This window comes from Melospiza melodia, chromosome Z, assembly GCF_035770615.1.
Source record: "Melospiza melodia melodia isolate bMelMel2 chromosome Z, bMelMel2.pri, whole genome shotgun sequence".
Taxonomy (NCBI): Eukaryota; Metazoa; Chordata; class Aves; order Passeriformes; family Passerellidae; genus Melospiza; species Melospiza melodia.
The window spans coordinates 14,098,133-14,120,556 of record NC_086226.1 but is presented as its reverse complement, the minus strand read 5'-3'; the positions used below and the strand labels follow the sequence as shown (position 1 = coordinate 14,120,556).

Here is a 22,424-nt window from a genome sequence, read left to right as displayed (position 1 = left end):
TGTAGCAAAGCTCTAGTCCACGACTTGCTCTTCAGACAAGCAGCACAGAGCCAAGGGAGCCTGGGACTGTTGGGAAATGCTGCTGCATATTCTAGCCTGTTGGGGACTGGTACATAAGGACTGCACCTGCACAGCTTCTGGTGGGTGTCAGCTGGAGCGTTCCACAGACAACAGCTCCCAAGGCACTCAGCGCTCTCTTTTGTGGGACAGATAGAGACACAGTTGAGAAGAGTCCATGTCAGGGCTTAGCCTTACCTAAATGAGTAACAGATTTGTCCAGTGCCTTCACAGCTGCAGCATGAACCCCGGGATCCTTTGCATTCAGGTTCCTTGTTATTCCTTCCACCAAACAGTTCATCACCGGGTTCAGGGCATCTTCCAGGAGTCCTATGATTTCTGCCAGCACGTCCAGCGCCTTCTTCTTCACTCTCTTGTGGGTGTCATTTATTCTCAGGACAAAATAATCAAAAATCTGTGAAGAGAACAAACAACATGAAAGCTGGATTAAAATGACCTCGTTTGAAGAGAGGATGTAGAAATGAGCACTCAGCAATATAAAAGATGAAAGTGATCCTTTCTGTCAGGTCAGCCCTTGCTTGCACGATTTCACTGTTTTCCTGTGGGCCACTCACTGGAATGGTTGCTCAATCTGATGCTGCTGGAAAGATTTTCTCCCATTTTTAAGAGGTTTGGTTGGGGACAGAAAAGTTCCTATGATATTTCTCTCCATCTATAAATCATTAAATCAATTCCATTTATTACTGTAAAAGTCTACCTTTGCTTTACAAGTATGGAAGCAGATATTTACCATGCCCATTCTTCTATATAATTGCCTCAAGTACTGAGGGCAGTTATGATTTTATCAAAACTATGGCTGGAGGAAATTTAAGCTTTATTTTGTTTGTCTCAGAACCTGTGTCTAGAGAAGGACAGGCCTCCGATCAACTCTTCCAGGATCCAGACCATTTCTCTAACAGGTGGACTTCTGAAATGTAATGTGCTGTACAGCTCTCATTAGAGCAGGTTCAGTCCCTTGACAGCCACATTATCAGGCACCATTTTCTGGAAAGGGATAAAAAACAGCTACTGGGAGGAGAAAGGATAGATCTGTCCTTAGTTGTTTTCCTCCTTTTCCAAAGAAAAATAGCCCCCCCCCCCCCCCCCAAGAAGGGTGAGCACCATTTTTACCAAGAGGAATAGGGATGAGGTTGGAAATGAGTAGCCAGAGTTATGCCTGAGCAAGACAAGATGGAGTTTACAGAAGTACCCTTTTAAAAACATTTCGTTTAAACCAACCCAGCCTGAAACTTCTCTTCCCCATGAAAACCTATTTTTTGTGTAGAGAATAATTGCCAGGCTTTCAATGGCTGGATTCCCTTCACTTCACCCAACTAGCAGTGGGAGGACAGCAGCAGTTACATCAGCAGAAAATTCTGCCAGCATCTGATAAATGGCAGCAATAGGCACCTGCCAGACAAATACAGCTGGACTGAAATAACTTGTCCTGAAGCCTGGACCTGAATTAAATTTTTTCTGGGTAAGAGGGACTAGCCAGTCCCAAACAGCCAGGATGTAGTGCCAAGACACACTGAATTAACTTTCTTCTGCAGGCTTGGGAAAGGAGCAAAAGAAAAGGAAAAATGAAGATACCCTACATAGTTGGACAATGTTAGTGGAGATCAGCTGGGGGCTGGATTTGCACAGGTCTAGGAGGAGTGCCACTCCTTCCATCCGTGTCTGAAAACCCTTGGCTTCCAGGAGGTGGTAAAGCTTCTGGAGTGACTCCCTTCCTTCCACAGCTGCAGGTAATGTGATCTGGGCTTTTGCACAGTGGAGGAGGCGTCCACCAGGGGCAGACTTCACCCTGGAAAACAAAACCAAATTAGGAGCTGTTGCTCATAATACCTTCAGTTAATTGTGAGCCGAACATCCTGACAAGCTTTCCTAATGACTTCAAGCTAGAAAATCATGAAGCTCTGAAGAACAACGTGGACCTCATGACAATTATTTCAGGAGACAATCTGCAAGTGACATTCTCATCACTGCTCATTCAGGAAAACCAAGGATGAGATGCATGTGATCTATCTTCAGATGCCTTCCAAGGCACATAGGTCACATTGCTTTGTTGAGAAAGGAAGACACTACTTCCAAGTTTAAATGCCTCCTCATATGGCACGTGTGTGCTCTATAGTAAGGAAACTCATCACTCTGGAGAAGTGTCTCTACAACCAGGCATGACAATCTGGAAAAGTAGCTCAGATGCATCTGAACAGGTGAACAGGGATATATCTGAAGGATCCAGAAAATCAGTAACAGAGATAGAAGCGGAAGCCAGACATCCCACAACTATGCTCACATTTCCTTTTCTTCCCTAGAGACTAGATGCAAAGCTTAACAAACCCTCTGGGAATAATCCCCTTGGATCAACCTGTCTCTTCCATGAGCACAGGAAGATGCTAGCCATGCTACTGAGGCATGTGGTCACTTTCCTGCTACCGCTGAGCAGGACAGAGCTCAATAAATTCTCTCTCTTATCAGAGGAGAAGTAGGTCTGCCAGTGGCATGAAGAGACACCAAGGACCAAATTTCTGTCTTAAATGCTAATTGCAGCACAGGGGAAAATAAACCAAACATGCTGTCCATCAAGCAAACTCTATGAAGGAAATGAGTACCAAGATAAAAGCCCACATTGAGACATCTGTTGACCAAAATGGCTCAGGAATTGACTTGCTCCTTACTACTCAAACTTGGCACTGTTTGAGGGTAAGAAAACCATGGTTCAGCCAAGCCAAACCATATGGATGGGAACTGCTTGTTTGGGGAATGGCATCTTGCTTTTAGACTGGGACTTTTCATCAAAACACCCATCTAAAAAGGGTGTTTTATTTATCATTCCACTTGGATAAAAAAAAAAAAAAGCTGGTTGAATTTACTTGTCTCAAGTCAGGCAGCAGAAACTCTGCCCTCTCCTAACCTGCACAGCACTGCCCTTGCCACTGCACTGGATCATCTGAGCTGCAGCCAACGCGTATCTTTTTGTTGCCCAATTTTTGTGGAAAGCCCTCTAGAGAAGTTGTGTTCAACACAATGCAGAAGGAGACATTTTTTATCCTAGAGCATTTGTAGAGAAAGGAAACAATTTCTGGCACTTGTCATCTACAGCAGAAAGATTTTCCTGTGGAAGAGGCATGTAGAGCTTGTCATGTGCTTTGTTACATCTGACAAAAGTGCTCTGTACCGTTTGCTAGAAGGCAATGGGGACTGGGGCTCCTTTGAGCCATCGTTCCTCTCCTTCACTGGCTCCTTTACAGATGGGCATTCAGCCTTCTGGTTTTCCATCCCCTACAAAGACACAGAGAAACCCCACGAATCTTTAGAATATAAAATAGGAAATTCCCTCTTTAAAACACAAGTTAGAACCAGGATCAATGTAGTACCAAGGCCTAGGGAAACACTTCCTAACTTACAGAAATAAACAGACCAGAGATTCATTGGTGCCAACTCTTGGTTTTCAATAGCCCAAGGCAGGTTATGGGTGCTAGCACACTGAACAGCAGTCTAAAATCCCAAATTCATTAGTCTTGAGCATAAATGGAAATAATGCAAACTGATAGGCAATGAGTGGTCTTAAAGAAAGCAGCAGAAAAAATTGGACTCTGGGGGTTGGCCCATTGTGTTGGAAGTTGATTTGGTTCAACGCTCACTCTCCCTGCTCCTGCACAAAGGCACACACCCTTCTGTAATGTAGATAAAAAGAATAAAATCCCACTCCAAACAAACAAATTATTTTCCACTGGATGCTGCTGAATTCACCAAGCTTCTTTCAGCTCCACAGGGCTTGACAGCAGGGCAGTATTCCCAAAAGACAGACAGCAATTGTAGCAACTAGGATTGACTTGGACATCTTTTGTATATTTGGAAATTTTCTTGGCACTACTACTTCCAGTCTCTTTTGCAAAGACAGTTATGTTCAGAAGCACTATTCTCACTTAATTGCTTTACTGGGGGCAGAGTAGGGAGAGAGTGGTGGGGCTGTACACGTGAGTGTAAACCCAATTTTCTCCTCTTTTCCTTTCCTCTTTGTGACCAATATTCAAAGTATTGAAAACCCCACATTTCCCCTAATAATAGCAGTTCCTCTATGGTCTGCAGATGAACAGGCTGAGGATTAACAACTCATTCCCAGGAGCAAAATGATTCAGCAGAAGAAGAATGAGATAAACCACATTGGGTATGTTTGATCTCATATTAGCAGTGGCAATACTTGCACAAAGGAGACATTCCTCCTGCCAAGCACTTTCTTCTTAATTCTTGTCAGGATATCTTCCAGGTAATGCGTGGAAAGAGATTGTTCCAGAAGCATTTTAAATTTTTGATGACTCAGCAACATCTACACCATCTCCTGTCCATCATGCCTAAGGGAGGATGGAAGGAAGGAAACAAAAGAAAAGTGAACAAAGGAAGAGTTTTAACAGAAGAGGCTGATGCCTTAAACTCATCAGGTGCAATGCTTGCATGAGAAGGCACTACCTACTCAGCAAAGAGGGAGATTTACCTCACTTGACACTGCACAGTGTTGTCAGCCGAACACAAGAGGGAGAAGGAGAATGTAGGGCAAGAGAAAAATACCATTTCCCATTTCTCTCTGAAACTGGGGGTGTGCTTCTGTGGGATCAAAGGATCCCAGAGAATAAGCAAACAAATCTGCTTTGCTGTCACAGACTATTAGGAGTGTCCTGCTGCCATTGCACAGAAATTTACCTTTCTTTAACTGTCAGGGAAGCCAGGACAAGACACCTCCTCCTTGCTTTTGATTATTCTATACTATATGTATGCACAGGGACAGCTAGTTGTTCTGGTGTTCTTGGCAGCTACTAATGGGAATTTCATCATCAAAGTAAGGGGATTTTGGTGGTTTAGGGTGATTTTGCTGCTAGGAAACCACAGTTTTCTTCAAGAAAAAATTTGGATGTCACTGAGCCACAGAAAACAGCATTCTAGAAATCTGCAGAAGCGGCTTAGAAAGACTGAATATGTTGCCTAAAGACGTCTGAAATATTTCTAGGGAAATCTTAAGTTAATGTGAAATAGATGTGTGGGATCCTTCAGTGATGGACATTAGCCAATACTTTGGCTTTGTCTTGTGCAATCAAAACTGTTAGACAGGCTAATCTGATCTCTTTTGATCTCAGTAAAGAATCCTTCAAGTCACAAGAAGTTGGCAATGGTCCTTCTTGCTGGCCAACCTCAGGTTACCCAGTACAGCCATTTCCCCAGGAAACCCAGAGCAGCAGTCACAGCATCAAGCCTGACAGAGCTCAAGAAACATTTGGACAATGCTCTCAGGCACATGGAGTGACTCTTGGGGTGCTCTGCACATGGCCAGGAGATGGACTGGATGACCCTGATGGGTCCCTTCCAGCACAGCATATTCCATGATCCTATGACCCTTAGCCACACAGTGAGGTCACTTATTATTTGCCTGAGTTTCCACTCTTTTGTGGTTTTACCTTTAAAGCCAAACACAAAATGGTTTTCCTGGTTTTGGAGGTGAAAGGGGGATCATTACCTTGTGTCCTTGTGACAGTCCTGAGCAAGCTTCCCTGCCACCTGTGCCAGCCTCTCAACCCTGGGGGTGCCTGCGAGCTGGGTGACTCTCATTTTCTCCATCAGGGACAGGGAGTTTGGCCGCACACTTCCGCACCTGGACATGGCGGCTGCTGGGAAGAAGAGAGCAAACCCTGGGCACAGGGACAAAGAGCAGCAGCAGCGGCGGCCTCGGCCAGAGCCTGCTCCCTGCCCTTGCTGGGGAAAGGAGCCTGGGCTCTCCCTGCAGCTTCAGACACCTGCAGATGGTTCAGTCCTCAGATAAACACTAAGTTAACATTGTACAGAAGGCCTGCCTGCACAGAAGAGGGAAGAATTCAGTCTCCCTGCACTAGCTGATATTCCATTTCTTTCCCAAAATTTACTCGGAGAAAGATTCAAGTAATAGATCCCATATGAATAATTTAGAAATTAAGGAAAACTCATGCTGACCCATCAGAGGGCACCCACTACACAGAGCTGCAGCAGAATGAGGCTCTTTCCACCCATTTCTCCCCACATCTGCAGACCTCTGGGATAAAACAAATGCAGGGAAACCACACTCTGGGGTTTTGAAGTGAAGTTGCGGAATATCCAGCAATGCAGCTTGTTTCTTTTGTAAAGCTTGGCAAGGGGCATGTCTGAATGTTTTACCCTATTCTAAAGCTGAGGAGAGGGTGGCAGTCAGTTTAGCCTGGTTGTCCTGTTCTAGAGAGTGTCTCTTGAGAACTATCAGGCCCAGCACCAACACTTAGGGCAGCATTTGCTTCAGCTGTCCCATGGCACTTGGCCTGTGAAGGTGCCTGTGAAGTGATTCATCATCTCAAAGCCAACATGAAACTTCATTTTGAACAAAAAGTTGAGCTCTAAGGCCAGCACAGTCACACAAGGCTCCTTTTGGCAGGAGCTGTGCCTGCTGTGCAGGCTGTGCCACACCCAGCATATTCTCCCCCATGTGCTCCACGCCCCAGCAAGGACCCTCCTTATTTCTCAGGTTAATGGCATCATGAGGATACCTGGTTTTTCCCCAGGGCCTCTGTGGTTAGTGCTGTGAAATATGCAACAGTGCTCACAGCTGCAATTGCAATTGTCCCTTTTCCCACACAAGCACAAGGCTCTATCCTTAGCCTTTGCAGGCATTTGCACTTCCCCACCATTCACATCTAGGAAACTCTGACAGACTGGGAGAACTCCAAGAAGCAGCAGGAAGTTGACTCAGAGGAGCTTTAGTTTGGATATCAGGAAAAGGTTTTTCACCCAGAGGGTGGTTGGGCACCGGAACAGGCTCTCCAGGGCAGTGGTCACAGCACCAAGCCAGACAGGGTTGAAGAAGCATTTGGACAACAATCTCAGGCACACAGTGTGACCCTTGGGCTGTTCTGTGCAAGGCCAGGAGCTGGACTGGATGGTCCTGATGGGCCCCTTCCAACTCTCCATATTCTATAGTTCTGTGATTTTGTGACCTAATAGGCTGTGGAAGGGCAGAAATAGGTGGCAAGAGAAAAGAAATGAGATTGATCGGAGAATCGAGTCCCTGAGTTCACAAAAGATGCAGGATACAGGACCCTTCCTTCCAAGCATTCCCATTCTCTGTCTCTCTCGGATCCCTTCCCCCATGTGCACACTGGAAGGTGAAGGATAGCACTAAAAGAAGAAGAACCTACTTGACTCCCCTGTCCATGAGAGCAGTCATTGCTTGTGCAGGAGTCACGTTCTCTACCATCATCACCAGGCTCTGACAGGCTGCCTTCTGAATAAACTTTGGGGAGTTCCACACCATGGGGAGAAGGACCCCATCAATCTCATCACCCTCAGAGTCCATGTCCTTCTTCAAGATTCCAAAGAGCTCTCCCAGAGTGATGATTGCAGAGCAGGACACCTTGGACTGGAGGTTGGTCACCTGGGGAAGTCATGAGGGGAAACATAAGAATCACCTTGAATAGAAAACCAGTTTCCTTAGCCAAAATTCCCAGGAAATCACAGCATGTCCCGCTGTGTATAGAGGAACATAAAAGCACAGGAAGAGCAGAAGAGCCCAAGCACAGAAAGGCACTTACTCTGGCACCAATGTCTGGCCTCACACCTGCTTACTGCAGGCATAAAAAATATGTTTCACTAAAGTATTCTACTTAACCCTTCTATAATGTCAACTGCTTTGATTTTAGGCCCTTGGATTTGAAAAACAAAGAAGGATATTAAAACAAGGGATGCTTTCAAACCCTAAAGGCACAAGTCATAAAAATAAAGTCAGGTGCTCCTGTTCAAAAAAGCAACACCTGTAGCTGAAGCACTCAGACAGGAAACAGAAAACACAGGCTCAGGTCTACAGACTCATTTGCAGTGTTGAATTACAGCTTGGGCAGAGACTGGGACTCTGGCATATAATGCCATTAGTGTCTCAGTTTCTGCCTTGCATTATAATGGCACCACACTCAAAGATAAGTGCCAGATACCCGACCTGCCAGTAAATACAGCTGCATGTACACACAGATTCCAACAGATAGCTGACAGACATTAGAAGTAGAAGGTCTAAAACCAGAAATTAATTCAGTCCCTGAGCACATAAAGATGAACAAGCACATATCTACTCTACAAGCTGTGTATGAAGTATGGGGAACAATTCAAAACAATGTTCTCACCTCGCTGGTAACTGCCAAGCAAATCTCACGAAGTCGACAAAGCAGGACTTCTGCATGTGACTCAGCCAGGCGTGTGATGTTGAAGAGTCCCTTCTTCTTCAGTTCCCTGAAAGGCAAGTACCAAAAAGATTGATATTCCTCTCCACCCAAGAACTAGGCAGCACCCTCTGAAATGATCAGGCTGGCAGCTCAGTCAAACAATGGGAGGTACTTTTCAAGGAAGACTTAATGAAATCATGGAACACATTGCCACAGGATGCTGTGGCTGTCAAAAGCATACATAAATCCAAGAGGCTTTCAGAGTCCTCATTTGTGGCCTTTCTGAAAATCTCTGCTATTAAGTCCCTCTGCCACTGCTTCCTAGAAGCTGTGAGGCTGGGCCATGCTGCTGTTTCTTGTCACCTCCCTGTACCTGTCCCTGAGACACAGTCCCATGGGGCTGTTACTGGGACATTTTCCTTCTTTGTCAGCCCCAGCATGCAGTTCAGCACTGAGAGTCTGCACTGCCACTCTGGAGCTGAGTTTCCACTCTACAATCTAGGCCTGAGCGTCACCCACTCCACTCCACCTCACATATTCCCCAAAAAGCAGCGGAATGTCCCAGAAGACTAAGATTCCACCCCTGGGAAGAACTGTTGAAACTCTGGCTTTTCCCACAACACTCCTACCTTAAACCATCCCCACAACAGCAACATGTTATTTAAAAGGTGCAAACAACTCCATGTCTCAGCACTTGCTTTGTGCAAGCCCTCAGCCACAGGAAGGTATATGAGGCATCAGAGCTGCAGCACAGGGCTGGCAACTGATCACACAGGCACCCTTGACTGTCATCAGGACCCCCACACCTGCAGCAACTGTCTGCACCTCACAGGGCACCAAAGAGAAACAGGGAAGAGAAAGCAGAAGAGAAAGGGCAAAGCAAAGGAGATGCATCGTGGCTGAATTTTCATGCTTATCCCTGTGAGAATAAAGCACCCACTAGTGAGTGGATGCTAACCCAGACATCAAAAAGATAACCAATATCACCTCACACTTGTAGGGTTATCACCTCTGGGCCTCCTTCTGTCTGTGTAGAATTTTGGGACACATTGTGATTATTGACAAAACATCTCAGGCCCATATGAAGCACTGAAAAGGAAGAGTTGAACTCCAAAATGCAAGATCCCTAGAGGATTTTATTTCTTTTTCCTTCTCTTCTGCCATGAGCCCTTCAGGAGTAATGGCAGGCTGATGGACTTGAAAGCACAACTCAGTCAATTTTTCAAAAAGAGGAGCTCCCTGGAGCTGCTCCTGGGACTCACATGCAGGAGTCCCTGCCATTGTTGTCAGCAGTGGGAGCAGAGAGGAATCTTGCTCAGCCCCACTAGGCCAGTGGCCCAAGGCACCCAAATCTCTACACCCAAAACTGCTGCCATCGTGCTTCTGCCTTCAGCCAGCAAATCATCTCATCCCACAGCTTTCTCTCTTCCCACAACATTTCCTTTGCAGCTCCACGGAGCAGCAGGTAAAGCCAGGAAACAGCACGGGCCTGCTGCAGCACTGCTGCAGAGCAAGGCCAAGAAAAGGCTGCTCTCCAATTTTTATGCTCTCCAATTTTTATACTCTGCAGGGGTATCACCAGTGCCCTTTGGCCCTCTGGGCTTTCAGAGCTCCAAGGCACGAGCAAGACATGCTTCTGACCGACCTTAACACTCAGAGGGACACAGAGGGAACGGGGCCTTTCTTACCAGTCATCACTGCCCAGCATGGAGAGTGCCTCCTGCAAGGACTGCTGTGGGTCTGAAGAGGCTCTGTCCTTCTGCCCACGCCCACAGAGCAGCTCCTCTCGGCACTTTGCGCCAGTGGCCGTCTGCAGGGTCACTGTTAGGAGAGGGTCGGCCATGGGCACTGCAGCCCCGGGCATGGCACCCGCCATGGCGTGGCCTGCAGCCCCATCGCCCAGCCAGGGCTCTGTGTGGCACACACTGCCACTGCCTCAGAGACTTCCCTGCTGGCTGGATCCTGGGCCTCCTTGCTTGCTCCCAGCCTCCCCCAGCTGGGCACAGCTCCTGGCTGAACCTGACAATTGCCCCCACAGTGCCAGCTCCCAAGAGCCACAGGTGCCACAGCCACTGGCAGGTTCCTGAGGCCACAGAGCTCCCACTCCCTGCCAGACAGTGCCCACAGCAGGACTGACCAGCCCAGGAGGGAACCCCTCAGGGGCCTCTTTTGTCTCAGCGCCCTCATATCCCCCAGCCCTGAGGACAGGGGCACTCTGCGGTTCCCTGATTAAAGACCTGCAGCTGCCTTGTGACAGCACCAAGCCAAGCCTGAACAACCCAGCCCTGCTGGGCCTGGCTCAATCCCCAGGGAACAGCCATACCTGACCCTTTACACCTGACAGCACCTCTGTTTCCATTGACTTCAAATATTCTGGACTATCAACTTTTGAAATAACTCAAAAGTAGATTTGCTGTTCATTCTCAGGACAGGCTATGGACTCAAGATCCCAGCTGTGCTGGCTGAGGCAAGAGGCAGTTTGTGCTCCTTGTGCAAGGACAAACCCATGCAGGAAAAAGCTGCCACGGAGCAGGCTTACCTGAGGAGCTGCGTGGGAAGCTGCCATCCCCATGAAGGGTGGATGTACTGGGCAGTAAGGGCACGGTGTCCTGCTTTCTCACAACTGATTTCTTCATGGCACTACCAGGCAGATTCCTCCTGAACGCTGCTTGCTCCTGGGGCTACAGCAGAAGCCCGGCCTGGGGCTCCAGCACAGCTCTACAGCTCCAGCTCCTCAGCAGGAAGTGGCAGGAGAAGGACCTCTGATGTTTACATTAGAAGGAATTGAATTTTGTTTCTTCCAGGTTGCAGCCTGGTTGAAAAGCATTCTTTTGGACTTACCTTCCCTGGAGGCTGCTCTCCAGGAGAGAGTCTGAAGCCCCAGTGTAATTTGCAAGATAGAGTTTTCTACTTTGAAATAATTTAGAGGTGAAAGTGGGAAGCTGCTATTCTGTTACTGACTCAGTGAGGCCATGGGCAAGACACTTCATGCCTCTGTATTTTTCTTTGGGAAACAGAATTAAAGCCTATGCAAGCTTCCATTCAGATGCAAGCAGAACAGCCCCCCCAGTCTGATTGCAACATTGTGCAAAGGGCAAGTAAGTGGTCAAAAAGGACCACCACAAGTGTAGCCTCCACTTACTTGCTTCAGCTGCATCCCCAGGCTCAACTGCTTTAGGAGGAAGCTGCAGGGATGTTTTATTTTGTCTCCTCTTCATCACTTTTTCCAGAAGTTCCATTTTCTTCCACTCTAAGTTCTTTGGAGCCAGCTTGCCCAGTATAGCACGAACCTAGGTGCAATGGAAATACAGCACACACTGCAAGCAGAGACACATAAACCACACACAAAATCTCATCAGGAGCACGGAGTCCACAGAGTGCCATAGGCTTCAATGCAGCTCCACATACATTCCAATAGTTTCAGAGGAATGTCTCCAGTCCTCACCTTGGCAATTGCACACAGTGAGGTGGAACACTGTAGCGCCACAACCTTCCACTGCAACCTTTGTCAGGAAGCCCTGCTTGAAGCATGAAAGTCATAGGAACGCTCCAAGACAGATGAAGAGCTCACATGACAGCGAACAGGTAGTTCAGTTCCTACAGGCCATGGCAGGAGAATAAAAACCATGTGCAATACCCAGCAAGGAGGGCTAATGAGCTGTAGCTTAACACTCTTGGCCAGCCAAACATTGCAGCTGTTTCTCACTTCCTGGCTTCTGAAGGACTCAGCTCTCATGGACTTGGTCTCTGAGACCAGCAGACCAAAAGGAGGAGTCTTGTGAAAACAAGTTGCAGAAGCATTGATGTTCATGAGCAGAAAAAATAAGAGGGCTATGAGATACAGCCACAATGGTAACCAGGAAAAATCAAATTCTCCCATTTGATTTTGCAGCCTTGCTTACACTCAACATTAGAATCTTTGCTTCTCTGCTTCCAAGGGTGCACTTTGCCCACCTCCACTGATGTGTAGCTTGCTCTGCCATTCAGAACTACTCTAAAACAGCCATTGCACACAAAGAATGCTTCTAGCATGACCTTAGCATCCATTTGGAGGTCTCCTTCTCCTACACTGGAAAAGCCAAATGGACTTTGTATCATAGGAGGTTTCCCTATTCCTCCTAGTTCAAAACCAGGCAATATCCATGAATCTTCATCACATCTCAGAGGGTTCAGCTCAAAAACAGCCCAAAAGAAAGGTTTTCTGCTTCAAAAGCAGGAGGAAGGAGTGGGAACATTTCTCATTTCCTGCTAAATGCCTTCCTTTTCTCTACTCATTTTGACACTAGAAAAGCTGCAGGGAGATAAAAGGCATATGCAGGATGGAGAGGAATATTACCTTCCCCTGCACAGCATTTCCAGGACACCAAGGTACCCCTCCTTGAGGCAGGCCAGGGGGAAAATCCTGACCCACTTCCCCAGAACTACCAGAAGAACAGCCTGGCCTCTGGGCTGCCCTGGGACACCCACCCCCAACTCCATCCCCTTCCATTCCCTTCCCAAGGGCAGCCAGCCCTAAGCCCAGCCAAGCTAGGCCTGAGGCTTTCACACTGTCTAGGATATAGACCCTTTCCAAAGCTATTTTCCCAGGCCTTTATTTCTGTAATTCACACTCAATTCTGGGTTGCAGCTTGTTGGTGTGGGATTTGGTTTCTTTCTCTTCACATCAAACAAAGTGCTGGGACACAAACAATGGCACCGGGCAGTGGAAGTAAAAGCAGCTTTGCACTCCCCAGTAGATGACCCCAGAATTCAGCTGGCCGAGAGCTGTAGGGAAAAAATTCACCATACAATTGTTCCTCTTTTGCTCTGCTTGATTGTTACAGGCATTTTTTCCTGCTTTCTTTATTCCAGAGACAGCCAAACCTTACATAAACATGATCTGTCTCAAAACATTTCTGATTCTGGCAGTTCCTGACAATTCTAAATTTCCTTAATGGAAATAGCACAGGGCAGGTCATTCTAAAATGAGCAGATAAAACTAATCCTGCTCTATTTGGGAGAACTAAGCCTGAACCATGGGATCTGAGGTCGGATCCCTTTTTCTGCATCCACAAAATTATTTCTTCAAGTCTCATCTCTCCTATCTGTTCAAAGAGGCTTTGCACTCTGCATCAGATCCCCCCAGTGTTTAGTGGGCCGATATGATCATTGTATCTGTAAGGGTGTAAACTTTCTTCTATATCAAAACTTGCTTCCTTATCTATTCCTTCATCCAACTCTACATTTAAAAATCATTCCGCTAAGCATATATATCTGTGAAACTTTCTTGTCAAACTGTCATCCCTCCCAACAGTTTCCAACTCCTCCTGCTTGTTACCAGTATATACAGCTATAGGTAGAATATACAGGCAGAAGTATTATTCCAACAGGAAAAGAACTTTCCACTTTTCCTCACCCATCTGCTCTCCATAGCAGTGAACCCATAGGACATTGTAATGCCCATACAGCAGCTTCTGTTTCCTACAATGACAGGCCCCTTTGAATCCTGATGCATTCCCAGGCTGGTAAGAGGAACACACCATCCTGAACTGATTCTGGTGAGGACAGTTAATTCTCTTCAGAGTAGATCACATGCTGCTATGTTTAGCATTTTGGAGCAAAACACTGTGAGTAACACAGCATTGTTTTAGCTGCTGCTGAGCAGTATTTACACAGCACCAAGACCTTCTGTGTCTCATGCTGCCCACCAGCAGTTAGGCTGAGGGTGCCCAAGAAGCTGGGATGCCACACAGCCAGGACAGCTGATCCAGCTGGCCTAAGGGGTGTTCCACACCCTACAAGGCTGTGCTCAGCAATAACAGCTGGTGAAAAGGAAGCAGTGGGAGGATGTTCAGAGCTGCAGCATTTAATAACAGTAAGACCTGATGAAGCCCTGCCTTCCTGGAGATGGCTCAGCTCCTGCCTGCCCCAGGAAGTAATAAATTAATTAATTTCTTGTTTCGCTTGTATAGACATCTCTGCTTTAACTGTTAAACTGCCTTTATTCAGCTCACCTGTTTTCTCACTTTGTCCCTTCTGATTCTCTCCTCGTTCCCTCAGTGGTGGAGAGAGCAAACAGCTGTGTGCAGATAACCCACACTTCCACCTCCCCACCATCTCTACCATCTCTCTTGTCCTCTCTCCTTTTTCCCTATGACCTGTTTCTCAGTGTCAAAATTTCTTCTGCCAGCTCCTCCTTTTCCTCTTGCAGTATGGATCTGGTTGGACTTGATACATTCTGACATCAGCTTGAAGTTGGCATCATCCTTCTTCCGCAGCTGCTACATCAGGCAGATGTTCTGCTCTTGCATGTCTTCAAAGGCTTGGCCTGTGACATCCATTTCTGACAGCAGGGCCTCTTCCTCCTGCAAAAGAATCACAGGCTCTGGCCAAACTGTGCTCTGGTCCCCCTAGAGTGAGCCTAAACATTTTATTCAGAGACACCAAACCTAGCGAAGATGGAGGAAGATTCTTGGTGTCAGGGAACACCGAGAATCCCAAAGACCAGAAAAATGTATTCCCTACAAGTCTGCACCACAGCAAAGATAGTCTGAATTTGAAGGTGCAGAGAAAAGATGGTCACCAGTCACTTGTCTGGCAGAATCAGGTTTGACACAGTCGTTGCCAGAGCTGGGCAGAAACTAATACCCAATTCCCAGCAGCTGAACAGCTGTCAGATACACCAGGGCAAAAATTCTACACATGCACAGCTTTACAGCTTCCAACTAACAGGCTGCCAAGCTCCTTAAACTCACTTTGGCCATTTCAGCATTGACAAGATAGAGCAGTTCTGTTCTACAATAACAAGAATCCAAATTCTAAGAAAGTACATGTCAATTCATTGGCTTGCCCCTATCCTGCTGAGGCGGTTCTGCTCTCTCATTGGACTGAGCCTTTTTTAGCAGAAGGTATGTACCACTTCCATGCAAACATATTCACTAAACTATTACAGCGACCTGATGAGGTCTTCAGGATGAGAGAAGTGGACGAGAATCTTGGTTCATGATCAGAAGGCTGGATTTATTGATATATGATATATAATACATTATAACTATACTAAAAAGAATAAAGAGAGAATTTGCAGAGGCTGCTAAGCTAAGAATAGAATAGGAAAGAATGAATAACAAAGTTCTGTGTCCAGCAGAAAGCAAGGACAAACTCTCCTGTGAGTGGGCAGCAAATCCAAACACTCACAAAAGACCAATCACCGCTGCACCTGTTGCATTCCACACCAGCCGATAACAATTCTTTACATTCTTCTTCTGGGGCCTCAGCTTCCCAGAAGATGAACAAATCCCAAAGAAAGGATTTCTATGAAAAAATGTCTGCGACATCTCACCTTTCTAAATTGTATAAATTAAAAATAAAAATGCTGATGTGAAATGAACAGGAAATTTCTTCACCTGTAAAATATACAATACTAACAAATCACTAAAACAATCCTAGAATCTAAGAAAATGCAAAAAACAATGCAAAGAAAATTCAAGTCCAAGCAGCTGAGTTTCAGGAACAGTCCATGAGCTGAAGTTGTTTCTCTTGGACAAATCTGAGAGTCCTTTTTGGTCCTGAAACAGACTTGCTGCAAAAGTCCCATCAATAGTTATCAAAAACCATTGACAGTCTTATAACAATTTCAAACAATTTGAACAATTTTTGGAATGTCCTTTTCTGGCCCTTCAATGCTTCAGTGCTTCAGAGCTGCTGCCCACTATTTTCAATCTTTTCAATCTTTTTTATTTAATTTTAATTTTTTTTTTTTTTTAATCGAAAAGAGCAGCAGCAGAGCAGAGCAGTGCCAGAGAAGGAAAGGCCCTGGTGGCCCTGGCCCATGATGGACCAGGAACCCCAAAACTGACCCACAAAAGGAGTGGGCCAGGACCGGTAGGAGAAATCACAACTCCCAGAAACATCAGGAGGCCAAGTGATGGCCCTGGCCCAAACCCACGAAGCAGGCTCTGCATTCCCACAGGCCTGCACCCTGCTGCCAGTACAATGGCAGCACGGGTGGTGACACGCTTCCTTTCCCCAAAACCACTGAGGCATGCCAGCAGCAGGGAAATAGAAGCCTTCCCCAGAAATCCCATCTGGGGTCTGGAGATGTTTGTTCCCCACAACAAACCAGCTATGGTCTCCTCCATCTGTGCCCTCTTCCCCTGCAATGCAAATGCATCGGGTTTGTCTCTCATCTGCCCCATGGCTTCATCCCCACCCCATCCGGGCTGGGGACCAAAGGCAGAGCTTTTGGGATTCACCTGCACCCCGCCACTAGGGCGCAAGAGAGGTGGCAGAGATGGCAGCCTCCATGGGACAATCCCTGAAAAAAAAAACCCCAACCCGCCGAGAATGCTGATCTTGAACACAGGCAGACGCACTGCCCCTGCCCCCAGCTGTCACACACCCCCCACTCCACGGAAGGGGAGACCAGCTGCCGGGGCCGCTGCAGGGGCAGTCCCGGGACAACCTGAAACACTCGGGAAGGAGGGGGGGGGGGGGGGGGGGTCGGTCACACTGGGTGTAGGAGCGGCCGCGGGTTGCTCTGAGAGTCCCGTGGGTTCAGCCCCGTCTTCAACACCATCCTGAACAGGGACTGTCTGGGTTTGAGACGGCGGGAAGGCCGGTGGAAGCGGCGGGGGCGCCGAGGGGGCTGGAGAGAACTCCTCCTCCGCTGAGCCAGAAGCTGGAGACGCATCGTCGTTGCCTAGCAACAGTGACTCAGGCGCAGGAAGCGCTGTTTCTGCATTCTCAGACGCAGCCGGGGAAGCCGGTGAAGCCGCGGGTGGGACCGCCTGGAGAGGCGGAGACGGGATCGCCCGGAGTGGCGGCCGCGCCGGTGGGGCGGGTCTTGGAGGCAGCCGCGGGGCTGGCAGGGGCGGGGAGGCCTCGGGGACCGGTGCCACCCCTATCTCTGAACGGGGCGGGGTCCGAGAGGCCAGCTGTGGCGGCGCCGCCTCCTCCCATCCCCCCGGCGAGGGAGACGGGGGGGGGAAGAGACAGTTCCATCCGCACATGCCCCGGAGAAAAAGTAAAAAACACTTCTTCACGTGAAGTTTCATACCCCCCCCGCCGCGAAGCAGGGGGGGCTGGGAAGCAGAATCTCATCCCCCACCGGGTCTTCTCCCGCTGAATTTGGAGGGAACGGAGCCAACCCATAGCAGTTAGAAATCCATGGAAAAATAGCTGCTCTCCCTTTCAAAACTGGGAAGAGCTCTAAATCGCACCCCTGACCCCAAACGAATCGGAAAATGGAGTCCATGCATTCCCACACGAAAACATCCAAAGCGTATAGGACATCAGTAAAGAACCCAAAAAGCTTTGCCCATCAAAAGAACTCATGGAGATCTGGTTTTGACAAGAAAAATCTGTCCTCTCCACACCATTTTTGCCAGAGGGCAGTAAGACTCTCCTCTGAAGGAGAGAACTGAACCTCTTCCTCCAAGGCATGTGTCCCCCATATGAAGAGCCACAAACTTCTGAGGGCTGGTTCATCAGGAAGGGGAAAGCCAACAGTACCTTTTGAAAGTCCAGCATGCTCTGGCCTGCTCCACGGTTCTGCTGCTCTTTCCGAACATCTCCTGGAGGATTTTCAGTTTCACTTTGTGGTCAGCCTTGGCTGTGAACTCTGTCCAACTTAGGATCTTCAGTTCTTCAGCTCCTGGCTTGAATCCACTTCTGTGGTCACTTCAAAGCAACCATCAAATGCTACGCATACAGGATTTTACCCACTGCAGCAATTTTGCTCCTCTGGTCTTATCCAATTAATTTTTGCTCTGACACAAGGGGTCACCAAATATTACAGCGACCTGATGAGGTCTTCAGGGTGAGAGAAGTGGACAAGAATCTTGGTTCATGATCAGAAGGCTGGATTTATTGATATATGATATATAATACATTATAACTACACTAAAAAGAATAAAGAGAGAAGTTGCAGAGGCTGCTAAGCTAAGAATAGAATAGGAAAGAATGAATAACAAAGTTCTGTGTCCAGCAGAAAGCAAGGACAAACTCTCCTGTGAGTAGGCAGCAAATCCAAACACTCACAGAAGACCAATCACCGCTGCACCTGTTGCATTCCACACCAGCTGATAACAATTCTTTACATTCTTCTTCTGGGGCCTCAGCTTCCCAGAAGATGAACAAATCCCAAAGAAAGGATTTCTATGAAAAAATGTCTGCAACACTAAACAAACTGAGGAGGTAATAAATCTTAAAAAGAAATTGTAATCTCTTCCCTTAATGGCTGATAAAGCCAATTCTCCTCTGTGTGCTTCACCACGGCCACATGTTTAACTGTTTATTTAATATTTAATTGTTATTAAACATTTCCCACCATGGCCTGCCTGTGATATTCCAGCACTGAGGGTGGAGGGGGTTATTTTGCTGGTGGTTCTTTTGCTTGCTCAGTTTTCTTCCTTTTTGGTAAACAAGCACCAAACTCCCATCTCTGGCCCATACAGATATAAATTCCTTCTCTCTTCCCGGACGTAACCTGAAGGCTGCTCCTCCAGTTGCCCCAGCCAAAAGAGGAATTTTTCATCAGGAATTTCTCACCTGCTTAGCCCTGTCAAGTTTCTTCTGTAAATATTCAATCTGTTCTTCCACTGCTCAGATCTTGTGGAGAGCATCCTCATCAGCCATCTTCTTACTCTCCTTTTTTTCCTTGTCTTCCAATTCTTCCACCCTCTGTCTCAGTTTTTCAAGCTACAAGAACCAACCAGAAACAACACTAAACTCAAGGATATGCACTGAGCATTGTTCAGAGCCTGTTTTCTCCAAAATTATCTGAAACACTCAGGATTGCCTTCAAAGCATGGCAAGAAAACCCCAGGTTCTTTTGACAGAGTATTACAGGCAGATGTACCATTGAGACAGGCTGTAGGCCCAAGATCTTGACTTCCACACCTTTGAAAATTTCACAACATCTTTTATCAGAGTAGGAACATCAGCCTCCTGCAATTGTACATGTATGGATATGTGCTCAGCGAGTATCTGCTCCTTTAAGGCCATCTGGTCAAGGACTTTCTTCCATACAAGGAGGAGATAACAGGAAAAAGAGGTAAAATAAAACATACAGAGATGCAAACTTGGCAGACAAATGGTAAGGGAGGCAGTGAGAAGAATGAAACCTGGTCAGTCACACTAACTGTTGAGAGCACATGAGAGTGTGAAAATGTTTACTCCATCAAGGCTATCTGAGTGTGGGAGAAGGAGAAAGCCCAAAACAAAATATACAGAGACACAAACCTGTCATAAAAAACCACAGATACAAAGAGAGGAAGCAAACCTCTCCAGTCACAACAGTTTCCAAGAAACTACAGGAACCACCTCCGAAAAGATCAGCTGGGACTTTGTAACTGAGGACACTGTAAAGCAGGAATGGCTCCTGAACTGGGACAGCTGTGGCAATCAAGAGCTGCTCAAATCCAGAAGCAATGTGTAGGGAAATGGAGCCCAAGGATGAACAAATTGGGGTTAGACAGAGAAGGGTATAAAAGGAGCCAGTCTCATGGGAAATATGGGCAGTCAGTACACAGTTGTCCACCTCAGCCTTGCCCACAATCATCACAGCCTGTCCTGTCCTAGCTTCTTGTATCTTTTACTAACTATTGCCATGTAATCTAAGTCTTTACCCCACGTGTGTGTGCTGCACAGAGGAAGTGCTGCCTATAGGTGAGACCTGCTTGTGAACAAGGCAAGAGGGGATTGGAACCACAGAGGTTCCTTTCTCTCTTTCCCCATTGGCTGAGGTACTTGACAGGGACAGACTCCCTGATATGCCTGATACCAAAAATTCCTCTCTAAAGGATAACCCTCCCTTTTCACTTTTAATTCTTATGGAATTTAGGAGTTTTTCTTCCCCATTGTTTCTTTCATCTTTCAATGTCTAATTTAATTTATCAGCAAACATGAAGTTTATTTCTAAAGGCAAATATCTTTTTCCATTATCAACCAGTGGAATCCTTCCCATTGGTTTTTTTATCTCCCAGTGCTAGCTTTATCCACCAGCAGACCCACAGCTTGTTTGTAAAGACAAATCCACTACTCCTCTCAATATGGAGTCATCCTTGGGTCATCTTATCCTGGTAACGTAAAACAGCAGCTGAATACAGGCTGGAAAAGAAACATGTTTAGGCACATGGGATGAAATGCAAGAAGTAGGCTGGAGATAGGTACCCTAACAATAAGATACAAACTATCCACCTCTTCTTTGGGAACCATATAGGACTGGGAACACAGCTGTGTCCTCTATTAATAACCTGCTGCTGTGAACTTCTATCCTATTGTTATGACACCAATAAATCAACATTACTTGACCCACACCATGAAGTATCTTCTTTGGTAATTCATGCTTTAGGCTACTGCACTGACCACATCACAATCAGATACAGAGGGTGTCAAGAAACTCTCTTGGTTCCAAATTCCAGTGATGCTGATCCCATAAAAGCAAGAACATGTAAACACCCCAGGCTTGGGCACTGTTCACACAGGAAAGGGAGAAACAGCAACTCTTACTTGAGCTCAGCCTTCAGCTGCTTGATCACTTCAGCCTCCTTCTTTCTTCCATCCTTATGCTTCCCTTTCTCCTTCTTTTTGGACTCTCCTTCTTTGATTCCTTCTGCTTCTGCTTTTCCCGTTCACACTCCTTTTCCTTCTCTTTCTTTTTTTTCTCATTCTCTTTCTCCTTCTCCTTTTCCTTCTTTTGTTCCCTCTCCCTTTCCCATCTCTCCTGCTCCCATTCCTCTTCATCTCGCTTGGCCTTCATCTCATTAACATTTTCAGAAGCAGCCCTGGGAACAGTCACTTGGGCAGAAGGATCATCAGGCTCCTGCTTGATCTCTGCAGGTTTCTCCTTTGTGTCTTCAGCACTGGACTGGGACTGGAGGAGAGCACTGCCACTGTAAGAGCAGATCTGGCGTGGAACAGCAAGAGAGATGACCAAGAAAACAAACGTTAAAGTTCTTAGCCAGGAGTATTCCTCACCCCCTTCTCCCTTGTCTTCCCAGATCCATGCTTCCATGCCCCCTTTTCATGGAGTGCTACACAGCTACAAAGGAAAAGCATTCATTTGGTCAAAGGAAGCAGCAGAGTTCAGAGCTCCACAGAAAATTTCACAGCATCCTGCACAGCGTATCAGAAAGGTTGGTACTCCTGGCAAGGGTGACAGAATTCCCCCTTCTCCTAAGCCTTTCTCCTCTTTTCTGGCATTTCCTGCTGTGTTACCTTGCTCAGGTCAGACTGGGCCTCTCTCAGTTTGCACTTGTATCTCAGCACCTCTCCCTTCAGTGGTGGTTGTGATTCTGGAGGCTGCTGATGAGGTGACACATCTCCCAGTTAATGGGCCCTGCAAAAACAGAAACACCTCTGCAACAAACCACACTTCTGCCAACCTTCTTGAGGATTGTCATGGAGATGGAGAGCAAGCTAAGTGACAATGACAAAGAACAAAATAAGACTGTTATCATTCTGCCACATAACAGAGCAACACTTTTGTCTGAAAAGAAGTCATGCCAGTTTTACACCCAACCATGGCCTCCCAATAAAACAGGTGAAGAGCTTTGGTTTTTGAGATGAAGAGACCTGCCAGAACAAGTATTTAACAGTAACAAAGAATCAACCCAGATGTTCTAGTGCACTGTAGCCCCTAAAGGGCAGTGTGGGTGAGGTAGTGGTTGTTCTTAAGCACAGCACAACTCCATACCTTCTTGCTCACTGACAGCCTTGGACCTGCCATAAACAATAATCACCTCATCAACAAAGATGGACACATAGAAAAGTGAGAGAATAGAGAAAGTGCACGTGCAAGTAGGCATTATAGTAGCCTTCTACCAGCAAGACATAACAACTAAAAGGAAATTAACGAAAAAGAAGTACAGAATCTGAATCCTCCTTAAAAAGACAGTGAGCAAACTATTGTGGACTAGTAGCAGTGAAACAGACACATATATACATGCATTCACCTTAAAAGTAATTAGGAGGGAAAAAAATGTTGTAAGCTGAAGGCCACTTATCTTTAAACAAACTCATGCAGATAAACAGAATTCAGAGGTGCCTCAAGACAGTTTCCAGCATCAGATCTCTGGATTTAAGTTATGGGGATATTTCTTTTAACTGGCACTGACCACTAAGAGGAAATTTGGATTATTCTCCCCACCATATATTTATATACCACAGCATCACAGCTTA

The 22,424-nt window shown here is 46.6% G+C and overlaps 1 pseudogene; it reads right to left on the bottom strand.

Annotated features, from left to right (window-relative positions):
• Positions 1 to 22,051, bottom strand: part of LOC134432252 (E3 ubiquitin-protein ligase BRE1A-like) — a 33,003-nt pseudogene extending 10,952 nt beyond the window's left edge.
• Between the last annotated feature and the right edge of the window lie 373 nt (positions 22,052 to 22,424).